The sequence below is a fragment of the Chrysemys picta genome, chromosome 17, assembly GCF_011386835.1.
Source record: "Chrysemys picta bellii isolate R12L10 chromosome 17, ASM1138683v2, whole genome shotgun sequence".
Taxonomy (NCBI): domain Eukaryota; kingdom Metazoa; phylum Chordata; order Testudines; family Emydidae; genus Chrysemys; species Chrysemys picta.
Genome location: NC_088807.1, coordinates 21,996,839 through 22,010,184, shown reverse-complemented (window position 1 = coordinate 22,010,184; position 13,346 = coordinate 21,996,839). Strand labels below are relative to the sequence as shown.

Below are 13,346 nucleotides of genomic sequence, written 5' to 3'. Positions count from 1 at the left end.
TCATCGGTCCTAGGCATGGGGTAGGCATCGGACAGGGTGATGGCATTGAGCTTCCAATAGTCCACACAGAACCGGATTGACCCATCCTTCTTGGGGACCAGCACCACAGGTGAGGCCCAGGAGCTGGCGGACGGCTGGATCACCCCTAAAGCCAGCATGTCCCCGACCTCTCTCTCCAGGTCCTGGGCTGTTTTTCCAGTGACCCTGAATGGGGAACACCTGATGGGCGAGTTGTTTCCCGTCTCCACCCAGTGGACAGCCAGACCCAGGCCGGTTGGAGAACAGCTGCTGGTATGAATGCAGCACCTCTCTGATCTCTGCCTGCTCGGCAGGGGTTAGCTGGTCTGAGAGGGGAATTGATTCCAGCGAGGGGTTAGCCCCAGTCACAGGGCGGTGTCCCACCCGGGGATCCTCTCCTTTCTACTCCCACTGCCCACACACAGCCAGCACCAACTTCTCCCTGTCCCAGTACGGCTTCATCATGTTGACATCATACACCCGGTGGCTGTGTGCCCGGTTGGACAGTTCCACCACACAGTTCACCTCGTTTACCTGTCTGATGACTTTGAAGGGGCATCTGTCACGGACTCACAGATCGTGCCCACTCTTGGCCCCGTGCGGTCCGTGGGGGGTGCCCCTTTCAGTGCGACAGCCCTTCTCGGGGGTCCACTCTCTCTCGGGGTCAGGCCCCTCCACCTCCTGGAGCCGCACCTGTGGGCCCCCTCAGGGAGTCCACTCGCTCTGGACCCCTGGGGCCTCCACCCCCAAAGGGGTTGATGCAACCCTGTTCTCTAGACCGGAGTGACTCTCAGCCAGCATAAAACAGGAGGATTTATTGAGAGTTGAACACAGCACAGGAAACTCTCAGGGCCTCAGGCCTGGCCTCCCTCAGCCCAGCACATCCCAGTTTCTCTGCATCCAGGTGGGCTCTGCCTGCTCCCTCTCTCCCGCCCAGAGCCCCCCTGCTTCCCAGCTGGGCATCTGAGATCACCGGCCCCAAGTCCCACCTCTGTCCATTGTCTTCTCTCCAGGTAAACAGGGTTGTAAACCGGGGCCTCCTCTCCTCGCTTCTGTTCTCTGGCTGGAACCAGCTGGTTAGGACACTGGGTCCTCACTCTGCAGCCCATTGTCCGCCCACTGGCCAGAACCGGCTGCGTCTCCTCAGCTGGGCCTCCGGGTCACTAGGTCACCGGTCGCTGGGGTATCCATCCTCCAGGCCATCGGTGGGGTCCCCAAGTCTTCTCTCCGGTCCTTTACAAAACAAACTTCCTCTCCCCTCTCCTCATTAAACCGGTAACCCTCAGGGAAACTGAGTCCCACCCCCTCCGCATGCAAACCATTGAAACTCCACAGAAAACAAGAAACCCCCCACTTCGTCACAGCGGCCATCTTAACTGAGGGCAGGGGATGGGCATTTGAGGGGAAACAGGGCAGGGGATGGGGGTGTGAGGAGGGAGGGGCTGTGGAGGGGGCAGGGTGTGCGGGGGGCAGGCTCGGGGGGGATTTGAAGGGGGATAGGCCAGGGGGCAGGATGGGAGACGTGGGGAAGGCAGAGGTTGGTGGTGTTGGGGGTGCTACTCATTCCCCTCCTGCTCCGTGGGGCTGAGAGCAGCTGGGGGCACAGCTGGTGAGCAGGGGGGTGGGGGATTTAAGAAGTCGGGCTCCTGAGCCATGTTCTAGCATTGCCCCCGAGTCGCGGTGCCCCCGGCATTACCCAGCGCTGGGTGAGAACGGACGGGCGATGGCACAGCCATCACACCTGGGTCCTGGCTCCCAGCCCCCTGCTCTAACCACTAGACCCCACTCCCCTCCCAGAGCCGGGAATGGAGCCCCCTGACTCCCAGCTTCCTCCTGCCCTCTAGCCAATGGCGTATAAACAAAGCCTGTGTCACGTCCCTCTCTAGGGGCCTGGCCACATAACCACTGACAGTGTCTCCTCCAGCTCGGGGGCAGGGTCTCTGCAGGGGCATTAGCAGGTCCCTGGGTCTCTCCCGGTTGGTGACCTGTTGGGGGGCCTGGGACGGAATTTCTCTTTCTCTGATTTTCTTTTGAATCTGGTTTATTTAATTCACACACTGAGAAAAGCCCCTTAGAACCAGGCGTTACAGTGTAAACCCATCATCACCGCTCAGCTATGGCGCAAGGGGAAGCAAACCCAGGCGTCCCCCATCGTGCCCACTCCTCATGTGGTGCCACGGCTCGTGTCGCAGGGGGGCAGGTTGGCAGACTGAGAGGGAAGGCTGCAGAGTCAAACCCTCCAGCACCGGAAATGCCACAGTTAAGGTTTTCCGAACATCCTTAACTCTACTCCCTTTTGCACGTGTATTATGAAGCCAGCCTTTAATTGCATGATCAGGTATTAATTTGACCTACATGAGTCATCAGCCGGGCTTGAACCCAGAATGAAAAGGGGATGGAATTTTCATGGAAATCGTGGTCAGTGGAAGGTCGAAGACCAGACCCCGTGGTTGCCTGGCTCTCAGCCTGATGCACCTTCCTCAAGGCTGCAGGGTACGTTGAGGTGACCTGTCCCCGCTCTCCACAGAGACACAGACAAGCTGTGAGCTGCATGACACCTGGCCAGGCTGACAGTCCCTGGGTTTCCTGGGTTTTGCAAAGACCTCTGCTTACTTTGACCGCAGTAGACTTCGCCTGCAGATTAGCAACAACGTGTGATGGACATATGAGACAACGTCGACTTCCTGTAGCTGCAGCCAGCAGCTGACTTCCTTATTTGGGGCTCGGTGGAGTTGGACACCGGGGTGCTGGCGGCAGCGCTGAGGGGCCCCTCGCTGCCCCCATCATGGCACCTGTTTGCACTGTCCTCCTCCTCGGTGAGTATTGGAGATAGCCAGGGCTTACGGCCATGGCATGGGGGGGAAATCTGAGACCCAGATGTGTGCCCATGGTGGGGGTTGTGAGACAAGATCGTGTTCCCGGATTGCAGGGGGGATCTGAGACCATGGCATGTGCCCATGGGGGCGGGAGGGGATTTGAGACCGGGGCGTATGCCAATGGCGGAGGGGGAGATCTGAGACCACGGTGTAGGATCCAGTTGTTCTGAGATCTGGTCCCTAATGGCCCATCTCCTTTCCAGGCTGCTGGCTGGCCGGGCGGAGCGGGGTGTCCGGACGTGAGTATCTGTGGGGAATGGGGCAGCTGAGGGAATTTCCACATCAGGGACGTGGGTGGGGGGTGAGTGGCGCAGATCCCCCAAAGGCATGATCCTGTCAGACCTCTGCTCCCCTCCACACCCAGAGGTGGGGACTGAGACCTCGCCCCACTCATTACAGGGATGGGCACCACACAGGGTGAATTCACCATCACTCAAAGCTCTGCCCCCAGGAAATACAGAGTGAAGGCACCCCGCAGCTCCCCCGAACTGTGCCCGGGGAGCTGGCAGGAGCCCGGGGAACGGGTCAGGCAGAGCAAGGCTGTAAGACGTTGACACGCAGAGGGACTGGAGCAAGGCACTGTTGTGTCTCACCCTCGGCTTGCTGCACACGCGCGTGTCACTGCTTTGCTCGTGGGTCCGGCTCAGCCCGGCCCGGCGTTCGGAACGTCCCCTGAACAGCTTTGGGAATATCCCGTCCCCAGAGGGGCCCCCGGCACCGTGCAGAGCGGAGCTAAATCCCCAGCGGCTGGGAGCGGTTTGGGGCGGAGCAGAACCAGAGTTTGAGCCCCAGGGGTGGGCAGGAAAACGTTTGAACAACCGGGGGATTTTGCAAACGTGGTTTTCGGAGCCTTGCTTAAAGATTTCTCCCACGAACCCCACCCCACACTCCTGTGCATACAGCACATTGCCGGACAATTGGAGTAAACATGGATTTTAGAAGATTTTAAAGAATAATCTGTGTTCAGCACAACTCCAGCAGAGCTGCAGCTTGGCTACAATGTTAGAAATACAGAAGGAGGGTGATTCTGATCTCAGCCCCACAGGGTCAATCGGGAGTCACCGTTGACTGCAGCGGGGGCAGGGCTGAATTGACCCTGGAGAACTGAAGGAATCCGAGATTGGAAATCTCTCCCCCCCCCTCCCCGCTGTGTCTCTCCCCATCCTGCACCCCAACAGGGATGGGCGTTGGGTAAAACGCTTGAGTGACAGATGGGCAGAGGATTGAATCAGACGGAGGCCGTTTGTGTCACCCCCACTTACTGCCTGTTTGTTTGTGAATCCAGAGGGGTCCTACCCCAAACCCTCCATCTCCGTCAGTCCCGGTGGGGTGATCCCCGTGGGGGGAAACATCACCATCCGATGTTGGCATCAGTACCTGGGCATGAGGTTCCTCCTCTACAAGGCTGGAAATGGGAACTATCTGACTTACACAGACCCTGCTGGCTCTGAGGCTGAATTTCCCATCACCAGCGCCAGACGGCAACACGGTGGCAGCTACACCTGTTCTTATAGCGACAGAACACACCCAGCTACCTACTCGGAGCTCAGCGACCCCGTGCAGATCATTGTAGCAGGTGAGGGGCCCAGCCCAGCATCTCCTGCCCCACACCCAGCTAGATCCCCGGGGGCTCGCATCGATGGGCCACTCAGAGCCAGGCTCTGCCCTGAGCCCAGCAGCGGGGATGCCCGGCCGGGGAGCAGGGATGGAGTCACTGGGGGGTCTCAGCTGGGAGGGGACGGGACACCAGCTTTCTACCCTGCACATGGTCTGACGCTGCCCTGGTCACAGCGGTGTTGAGGTGCCTGCCAGTCAAGCATTTAGCGACGGGGCCCCATCTGTCATGGGTGGGTCGTTCTCCCTCGTCCTCTTCCCAGGGAAGGTCTGTGCTCACCGCAGAGGGTCTGGGCGCTGGAGGTGGGGAGGTTTGGGGAGCTCTTGGCTGTTGGGGGAGCTTGTTCTGCAGCCTGGGCCCGGCCCCAGAGGAAGTTCTGTCCCCTGCCCAGAAGAGCCTGACCCTGATTGTGGCCGGGCCGGAGGCAGGGAACCGTCACCCCGGGTCCCCCTAGAGCTGTGGGCTGTTGTCGGGTGTCTGCCCTGCAGCTGGGGGCCGGCGTGCGGCACCCGGGCTAGATCTGATTGAGCTGAAAATAACAATGGAGCCGTGGCCGGGCAGGACTAGCCACTCGCATGTGCACCTGGTGCCCTGGACGGCTTGTCCTCGAGTGGCCAGCCGGTGGCGCTGAAGGTACTTGGCCGTGCCCACGCGCCCCCAGGGCAGGCCGGATGCAGTGAACGAGGCAGGGGCCACACACGGGCATATGAGGATCCCAAGAACTAGGGAGCCGCGGCTTGGTGTCTGTGGGGCTGGGGGCCCAGCTTGCAGGGCAGGATTCTGGGTGGGGGGAACTCTGGGATCTGGGAGAGAATCTCTGCCCGTGGCTGGGGTGGGCCGGGCAGGCCGGGGCTGGCTGGGTGTCCGGGTCTGGCTCTCACAGCCTGTCTCCTGTGCGCAGATCCCAGCTTACCCAGACCCTCCATCTCTCTGAGCCTCACTTCGGTCACGGTCACCATCCGGTGTCAGGGGCAGCGCCGGGATGTGACGTTCTTCCTGCACAAGGCTGGAGACCTGAACCCGCCGCGACAGATGGACCCTGCTGGGGACGGGGCCGAGTTCCGCATCCCCACCGTGGGTCGGCAGCACGGAGGGAACTACAGCTGCAGCTACCGGAACCGATCAGAGCCCTACGTCTCCTCAGAGCCCAGCGACCCCGTGCAGCTGGTGGTAGCAGGTGAGGGGCCCAGCTCAACGTCCCCGCTCCCAGCCCCACACCCAGCCAGACCCTCTGCACCAATGGGATGCTCAGAGCCAAGTTCTGCCCTGAGCCCTGGGCCCAGCAGAGGGGATGCCCGGTCGGAGTCACTGGGGGGTCCCCATCCAGGAGGGAGCAGCAGCCAGCCATTGGAGGTTTGGGGTGGAGGGAGGAGAGATTAGCCTGCCCCTAAGTTCCCTCTAAACTGCTGTGGCCAGGGTGAGGGACCCGGCTCAGTATCCCTGCTCCCAGCCCCACCCCCAGCCAGCCAGTTTAGAGCCAGGCTCTGCCCTGAGCCCAGCCGAGGGGACACCCGGCCGGGGAGCAGGGACGGAGTCACTGGGGGGTTCCCAGTGGGGAGAAACATTCCAGGGCTGGCTGTGTGATACCCACCTGGGCTGGGGGCTGTCGGGTTAAAGAGCAGTGGGAGCTGCACACGTTGGCTGCTCAGAAACAGCCTGGAAACAACAGCTGTGGGGAGACCCCCAAGGATTCCCGGGCAGTGGAAGTGCGGGGAGCTCGAGCCTGGGGTGGTATTTTTTTGTGGTGGGGAGAGAAAGAAAACAGCAGGGGACAGTAGCCAGCAGCTCCTCCGTCCGCCCCCAGCATTCCCAGATGAAACAGCTGGTAGAGAGCTGGCAGGGAGAAAGTCCCGTTGAGAAGGGGCAGAGATGGCAGGAACAGGAGGAGGCAGACAGAGGACAGAGGTCCCTCCCCTGACCCAGAATGTCCCTGACCTTCGATGCTGAGTTATCGCTGGTTCTATTCCCGCAGGGGGAACCGACCCAACCCAGCCTGGATCTGAGCCCTTCGTCTCCTCTCAGCCCAGCGACCCCGGGCAGCTGGTGGTTTCAGGTGAGGGGCCCAGCTCAGTATCCCTGCTCCCAGCCCCACCCCCATCTGGAGCTGCAGAGCAGGGGGCTTTTGCCAGGGGAGGCTCCCCCGGACTCCCCCTGCTCTGGGGATGCACGGGAGAGTTGGGGCACAGGGGCTGCCCAGACAGCACTGGCTCTGGCCATAAAAATCTCCCTCCCCCCACCCAGAATGACCCTGAGGATAGATGCTGAGTTGCGGGGTAGGGGTGGGGTGATCGCTGAGTTGGAGTTTCAGCCCCTCCCCCTGCCCTGATGGACGCTTGTTCTTTCCTGCAGGGGGAACTGCCCCGACACAGCCTGAAGCGGCACCGAATCCCACCCGCCCAGGCAGCGCGGGGCCAGGTACCAGGGCCGGGGGGAATCTATTGAGTCAGATTATGGGGCAGCTTCCCCCAGTGGTTGCTCGGGGGAGAGACAGAGGCTGTTCTCAAGGGCAGTGACTCCTCCCCACCAATGGATCTGGGAGGGGAGAGAAGCCTCCTGCTCCGACACGAACCCGCCACTAATGTGGCAGCCAGAGGCTTCCTCTGGGGGCAGCTGGGCCCATCAGTGGCCACAGGCAGGGTGTGGGGAGCTGGAGCTCCCTGCGAAGCAGCCAGGAACAGCCAGCATGGGAGGCGGGATACCGGGCTAGATGGGCCCATTGGCCAGAGATGGTGCGGTCAGGCCTGGCTGGTGCCATTGCACCATATGGGAGGGGACTGGAAATGACACCCAGGCTGGATCAGACAGCGCCCCATAGCGCTGCGCTAGTGGGGCCAGCCCTGACTGATGGGGAGAGAGCCCCCTACCGAGCCCCCGCCCTGCAACCCAGCACTCTCTAGTGCACCCAACCCCCCAAATCTTGCTGGCTCTGACCCCACTTGATGCCCTGGGCCCCCCAAATCCTCCCCATAGAATTTTCTGCTGCCTGCGCCCTGCGGTGTCCCAGCCCCTTGGGTGCCACCTGGGGTGGGAGGGGCTGTGGGGGGAACAGACCAGCCGCTCCCGGCACTCACAGCTGCTGCTGTTTCCCAGGCGGATCGGAATCGCCGGCACCTCCGGGTCTGACCAGCCCCATCATCGCCGGGGTGAGTGCGGCAGCCGCCGGCTTCGTCCTCCTCCTCCTCCTTGTGGCCTTCGTCTGCTTCAGAATAACCCAAGCCAGTAAGTGCCCCACCCAGCGAGGGAAGGGTTAAACCTGCCGCTAAGCAGGGCTGGATGGGGTCACGGCTTGGATGGGGGACTGTGCCGGGAAAGCCAAGGGGGGGGCTCAGCAGAGGGCGCTGTTCCATGTGTAATCCCTGTACACACAGCTGTGCCGCCCCAGAGGTGGCTGCGTCTCAGTGCCGGGCTAAAGGTCCCCATATAACGAGCCGCTGGCACTGTGCTTCTCAGGTACCTGGGGTGACAGAGGAGCCGTCCGGCCTGGATCAGGTTCGTTATAATGAGTCACTAACGAGGGAGGATTGGGGACAGGAAAAGCCCCCCGAGTTAATCTGCCCCTCCCCCCAGTACATGCTATGGTGTTGCGCTGCCCCCTGCTGGTCCGTCCCACCCCAGCAGGGATCCAGGCTCAGCACCAGCAGCAGAGGGGACCCCCCAGGCTCCCCCATCCCTGCTGCCCTGTGGGGGTGAGTGGCCGGGCGCTGGGACCGGGGGATCCCAATCGGCTCATGGGGGATTCTGGTTTGTGTCCCTCTGCAGGAAAAGGAGCTGCACGGAGACCGAGCAGGTAGGAACCCGGCTCCTCCCCCGTCCCGATGGACATGCCGGGGTCACAGGGCTCCTGGGTTCTCTCCCAGCTCAGGGATGGGGGTGTGACCAGAAGTGGTTAGAGCAGGGAGGTGTGTGTGTGGGGGGGTGACCAGAAGTCCTGGGTTCTATATCTGCCTCTGGGAGTAGAGTGGGGTCTAGTGGTTAGAGCGGGGTGGGGTGGGGTCTGGTGGTTGGGGGAAGGGGGGCTTAGGGAACTGGGTTCAGTGTGTGAGGCAGGATGGGGGGCTCTCTGGGTGTGTTGGGGGGATATGACCTTTACAAGGTTTCAGAGTAGCAGCCGTGTTAGTCTGTATCGTGACCTTTACAAGGGAATTTTCTCTTTTAGCACCAGCCCTATGGTGGCATTAGAGACACCGACTCAGGAAGACCCCACCTGTGAGTAACACACCCAAGGGGGTATCATAGTGGGGCAGGACCCCTGGGGAGGGGAGGGGCTTGTGGGGGCTCCACCCATATGGGGCGGGGCCTGATTTACAGCTGCTACTGGGTGGGACTAAGGAGAGGATCCCAGAGGTAGCTGGTGTCAGCTGAGAGTGTCGGACTCCCAGGAGCTCCTTGGGGCCACCGTCCCTTCCAGGTCTAGTTCCCCACCCACTCCCGGCTCCCAGCCCCCTGCTCTAACCACTAGTCTAGACCCCACTCCCCTCCCGAGCCAGGGCGAGAACACAGGTGTTCGGACTCCCAACCCCTGCCCCCGCTGTAACTCCCCAGACGTCTCTGTGCCTCAGTTTTCCTCTCTGTAACATGGGGCTAATGACCCTGGCCCATGCTGTGGGGTGGGCGGGGCTGGCTGTGCAGGGCTCTGAGCCCCTGGCTGGACAGAGGGGTCGGAGCTGGGTGTGGGGTTCTGCTCGGGGCCAGCCAGGGGTGCAGCTCAGCGGGTGTCTCTGTTCCACAGACGCCTCCATCGATGAAGGGAAAGAGCTGCAGACCCTGGTAAATGTCCCCTGTTCCCCCATGGGGCCTGACCCTCAACCCTGGCTCTCATGGGCCCCAGCAGCCCCCTCACAGCCCCCCCCCCCCACACCTTTCTTGGCATACTCAGTAGTTTAGGGTGGAGCTCGGGCTGCTGGGAGGGGGGTGGGCTTATGGGATCACCAGGTGTGTGTGTGGGGGGGCGGGGTTAGTGGATTCACACCCCAGTGACTCTCTCCCCTGCCAGCCCCAGGAGCCCGACCCCACTGCTGATGGACTCACCTACGCCGAGCTGGACGGCCAGACGCTGCAGGCCAAGCGGGGTGACCCAGCCCCTGCCCCCGCGCCCGCCCAGCCCAGCGTGTACGCCGCGATCAACGTGAGCCAGGGGGCCCCGCAGTGAGAGCCCCCCGCAGCTATGGGACATGACAGACTCACCCCCCTGCAGCGCCAGCCCTGAGAACTGCTTCTAAGGAAGATTTAGGGGGGACGCTGCCCTCCCCCCACTACAGCCCCATCCCATGGAGCTGCTGTCCCCCTGCCCCACCCAGACCCAAATGTAGGGGCCGGAGGGGCTCAGCACTGGGAGGGGGAGGGGATGTGCCGAGGTGGCTGTTTATGTTTATATTAATCTCCAGTTTTGTAATAAACACAGACCCACAAACCAGCCCAACCTGGGCACTCCACAGCCTCCCTGTGCCCGTGCCGGGAATGTGTGTAACACCTGGGGGAGATGGGGTGGGGGGTGTGGGCTGGTTATATGGGAATCCCTCACCCAGCACTGGGTTGCAGCCCCTCTGGGGAAGGGCATCAGTTGGGCAGGGCGCCGGGGTTCACACCCTGACTCTGGGTGAAGCTGCAGAAGGGTCTGATGCCTGTGACCAATTGGCGCCGGCTGTTTACATCCCCTCCATGGGGTCGTCCTGTCCCTTCCCCGCTGGGCTGAGGGATCCATCATCGTGAGCCGGGGGGCGAAGGGAGAGTGATCCCTGTGTAGGACTGATGAATGAAATAGTTTTTAATTGTTTACTTTATTAATGTAACTTCATAAGTAAAGTTTTATGAATGAAACAACATTCATTCATAAAACCGTTTACCCCAATAACTGTAGGGTTACCATATTTCAACAATCAAAAAAGAGGACGGGAGGAGCCCCACCCTAGCCCCGCCCCTGTCCCTTCCACTCCCTCCCACTTCCTGCCCCCTCAGAACCCCCAACCCTCCCCCCCACTCCTTGTCCCCTGACTGCCCCCCAAGACTCCACCCCCTCCCTAAGCCTCCCTGCCTCTTGTCCCCTGACTGCCTCCTCCTCAGACCTTCCCCACAACCTAACTGGCCCCCTAGGACCCTACCCCCTACCTGTCCCCTGACTGCCCCAACCCTTATCCACACCCCCACCCCCTGACAGCCCCCCCCAGAACTCCTGACCCATCTAAACCCCTCTGCTCCCTGTCCCCTGACTGCCCCCTCCTGGGACCCCTGCTCCTAACTGCCCTCCAGAACCCCACCCCCTACCTAAGCCTCCCTGTTCCTTATCCCCTAACTGCCCCTTCCTAAGACCCCTCTCCCTAACTGCCCCCCAGGACCCTACCCCCTACCTGTACCCTGACTGCCCAAAACCTTATCCACACCCCCCCCAGAAAGCCCCACCCGAACTCCCGACCTCCCCCCGCTCCTTGTCCCCTGACTGCCCCCTCCTGAGACCCCCCCGCATCCTAACTGGCCCCCTAGGACCCTACCCCCTACCTGTCCCCTGACTGCCCCAACCCTTATCCACACCCCCACCCCCTGACAGCCCCCCCCAGAACTCCTGACCCATCTAAACCCCTCTGCTCCCTGTCCCCCCCCTCCTGGGACCCCTGCTCCTAACTGCCCTCCAGAACCCCACCCCCTACCTAAGCCTCCCTGTTCCTTGTCCCCTAACTGCCCCCTCCTAAGACCCCCCCACCTGTACCCTGACTGCCCAAAACCTTACACCCCCAACCCCCAGACAGCCCCCCCAGAACTCCCAAACACCCCCCCGCTCCTTGTCCCCTAACTGCCCCCTCCTGAGACCCCCCCACCTGTACCCTGACTACCCAAAACCTTACACCCCCAACCCCCAGACAGCCCCCCCCGAACTCCCTGACCCATTCAACCCTCCCCCTGCTCCCTGTCTCTTGACTACCCCCCCCCCGAACCTCTCTGCCGCTTCTCTGGCCCCCGGCCCCCTTACTGTGCTGCAGAGCAGCGCGCTCGACAGCGGGGGAGGGGAGCAGGGTCGGAGCTCCAGAGGAACAGCCCCGATCTGTGAGTGCAGGGAGGGAGGGAGGGAGGGAGAGGAGGGGGGGTGTCAAGTTTCAGGAGGGAGGAGGGGGAAGTGAAGGCAGGGCTCTGGCTCTGGCTGTTGGAGCACCGGCTGCTCTGTAAGCCGCGCGCACGCTCTGTATGGGAGGGGGGAGGAGGGGAAGTCCGGACATTGACAAATTCCCCCCGGACGCTATTTTTAACCCGAAAAAGCCGGACATGTCCGGGGGAATCCGGACGAATGGTAACCCTAAATAACTGGCTAATTAACAGTTAAGATGCTTGTTAAGAGCCATAGCTGTTCAGTCAGCTGCCTTTGTACGTTTCACTATCAATCCAATTCCTGCTTAAATCACTGAGACTTGCACTGTTTCAGTCTTGGAACTTCTGTTCACCATTCATTACACTTGCCTACAGTGTAACTTCTCTTCACTGTTTGCCATCCATTGTACTTCTCTATATTATGCTTATGCTCTAATAAATTTGTTAGTCTCTAAGGTGCCACAAGTACTCCTGTTCTTTTTGCGGATACAGACTAACACGGCCGCTACTCTGAAACTTGTCTATATTGTAACTTCTGTTCACTGTTTGCCATCCATTGTACTTGTCTATATTGTAACTTCTGTTCACTGTTTGCCATATTGTAATTCAAACCCCATTTTAAAACGCTGACTCCATTTTGTAAGGGCTTGCTGCAACCTTCATTTTTGCAAACCCGGCTGTAATCTTATTAGTTTAGTTTAGATGTGTGAATGAGGGATGTATGGATGATGGAATCAACCTCCAGCCCCAGCCTGTCCTGATGAAATAGAGTTCAAACACCAAGGGCTGAAGAGGCAGACAAGAGCCCTAACAAAGTAAGAAGAATCCACCCTAAAAAGAAAAGGTACAATAGAAGGAAGATCAAAGCCCGGTCCCAGGCTGAAAGTCATGTCTGCAATTGACGGGTGATCAATCACCAAACCCAGAGGCAGCGTGACACAGCAAGACCTATAGACTCTGGATTCAAACTAAAGCCTACAAAAAGGATGGGTGAGATGGAAAACTTCGGAGGACGGTAACATTCTGCTGCCAACATGGAAGGGAATCGGTGCGCCCAACAGAGACCCAGCTCGTCCTTGTGCCCGGCTTTCCTGGCCAGTTACCGCCACAAGCTACAAACCCAAGCTGCAAACTCAAGCCACAGACTCAAGCAGGACTGGTAACTATGCAGCAGCTGCAGAACATCTGATGGGTGTGTGTGTGTGTGTTAGTGTGTGTGTGTGTGTGTAGGTATTAGGTATAATGTGTGTGTATAAGGATTAAGATATTAGTTATTGGTCATAAATCAAATTGTTATCATAATAAATGTGACATCTTTATCTTGTCCCCTTTAATAAGATCCTGCTAGTTTTTACTGGTATAACACCTGGGCGGTGCCCAAAGGAGAGATCAGTGATCCTGATGTTCCCCTCCTCAGGACCCCAGGCCGGACAACGTGGGCACAGAGAGAGCCCCACAGCCAATCCCCAGCTTGGGACTTCCCTGCAAGGGCCCTGGTCCCCGCCCCCAGGCCCTGCCTCTGGGGCGACATGGGAATCGCCAGTTGCTGTGAGCAGTGCGGGGGCTAGGACACAGAGTGGAGCAGTTCTGAATCCCCCCTGCAGGGGTAGGGGGTGGGAGCTGTTTTCCATTGAATGAGGCTTTCTTGCCATTCAGTGATGTGCGGAGGAGTCCCCTCAGCTCCACCATCCTGGCCCCTGCACAAAATGCTCCCCTCCACCCCCCGAGATCCTGGCCCCTGCAGCCTCCAGACCCACAGATCG

The 13,346-nt window shown here is 60.2% G+C and overlaps 1 long non-coding RNA gene across 1 annotated transcript; it reads left to right on the top strand.

The window, feature by feature from the left end:
• Window positions 1-6,323: 6,323 nt before the first annotated feature.
• On the top strand, window positions 6,324-11,543 carry LOC135976384 (uncharacterized). Its single transcript, XR_010593526.1, has 6 exons — window positions 6,324-6,562; window positions 6,859-6,924; window positions 7,600-7,728; window positions 8,269-8,296; window positions 8,666-8,715; window positions 9,503-11,543. It is a non-coding gene; the product is annotated as an uncharacterized LOC135976384 (long non-coding RNA).
• Window positions 11,544-13,346: the final 1,803 nt, after the last annotated feature.